The sequence below is a fragment of the Penaeus monodon genome, chromosome 22 (genome assembly GCF_015228065.2).
Source record: "Penaeus monodon isolate SGIC_2016 chromosome 22, NSTDA_Pmon_1, whole genome shotgun sequence".
NCBI lineage: Eukaryota > Metazoa > Arthropoda > Malacostraca > Decapoda > Penaeidae > Penaeus > Penaeus monodon.
Window position 1 is genome coordinate 4742225 of NC_051407.1, and position 239 is coordinate 4742463.

Here is a 239-nt window from a genome sequence, read left to right on the forward strand (position 1 = left end):
GGAGTCTCGTTCTCCTTTTATCTTTGTTTTTTATTCTTTCTTGTTGTTATGGTTGTCTTTTCTGGATTTGTTTGCTATTCTCTCTGCTCTCCATATTTATCGTGTTAGTGCCTCGCCCTCCCTTCCTCGCCGTTTTGTTAGTCATTCGTTCTCTTCAGTGCCGCTCCTACCTAATTCATTCACTGTTGCTAACTCCGTTGCCTTCACTGAGTACCTATGTACTATCCTGTTGTACACTT